We start from the raw sequence: 1,093 nt of genomic DNA on the forward strand, positions 1-1,093 counted from the left end.
CGATTGAAAATTTGTATTCATCATTAAATCTGACACGATGATGTGTTCAAAACTAGATCTCATATTGATATATTTGGACGATATTTTTTGGTGGTCTAAAGTTGCCATGATGTTTGCACTAAAGTTGTTATGATGTTTACACTGAAGTTGTCATGATATGTTTTAACTATTTTTTGTTCTAGATTTAAAGTAAATTTTAACAGGTTATAAAAAAGAATGAATTTGCCATGGTCAAAACTATAGAATTGTCTTGATGTGTAGATTACATTTACCCTAATCTCATAAAAATTAAAAGTTACCAATGCCAAATAAAAAGTAACTCTTTTCCATTCTTTTATCATGTTGCAAAAAGAAAAATTGTCATGATATAAAAAAAGGAAACTAAAAAATTGCCATGATGAATTACTAAAACTTGTCATGATCCAGGAACTAATTTTGATATGTGGTTCATAATTAAAAAATCCATCGTCAATTCCTAAAGAAAGCCATGGTCAATGACTAAAATTTGTCAAGAACCCTAAACTAAAATTGCAATGGTGAATTACTAAGATTTGCCATAATTCGTGAACTAAATTTGCCATGGTTCATACAAAAAAATTGGCCATGGTCAAAATACGAAAACTGCCATGGTAAAAAAACTAAATTTGCCATGATGAATTAATAAAAATTGCCATCATCCATTTAGTAAATTTGCCATGGTTAATTACTAAAAATTGCCATAATTAATTTAGTAAATTTGGCATGGTTAATTACTAGAAATTGCCATGGTCAATTACTAAAATTTGCAATGGTCAATTACTAAGAATTTCCATGATCAATGAAGTAAATTGGCCATGGTTCTTAAAACAAAACTCCAAAACTTGGCATGGCAACACACGTTTATTTGCCATGCAAGAACACATGTTTATTTGTTGTGGTCTATATAGTAGATTTTCCATGGACACAAAAAAGAGAGTCACCACCGGCGTAGCACCACATCATCGACATCCGCTCCACTCGACTAAGAAACGCCTTCCCCTGGCCGCCGCACATTGAGATGCATCCGAGAATCTCCTTGATGCATCCGTGTCCCAGGAGCCCGCCATGTCGTGCA

Source organism: Triticum dicoccoides, chromosome 1A, assembly GCF_002162155.2.
Source record: "Triticum dicoccoides isolate Atlit2015 ecotype Zavitan chromosome 1A, WEW_v2.0, whole genome shotgun sequence".
Taxonomy (NCBI): domain Eukaryota; kingdom Viridiplantae; phylum Streptophyta; class Magnoliopsida; order Poales; family Poaceae; genus Triticum; species Triticum dicoccoides.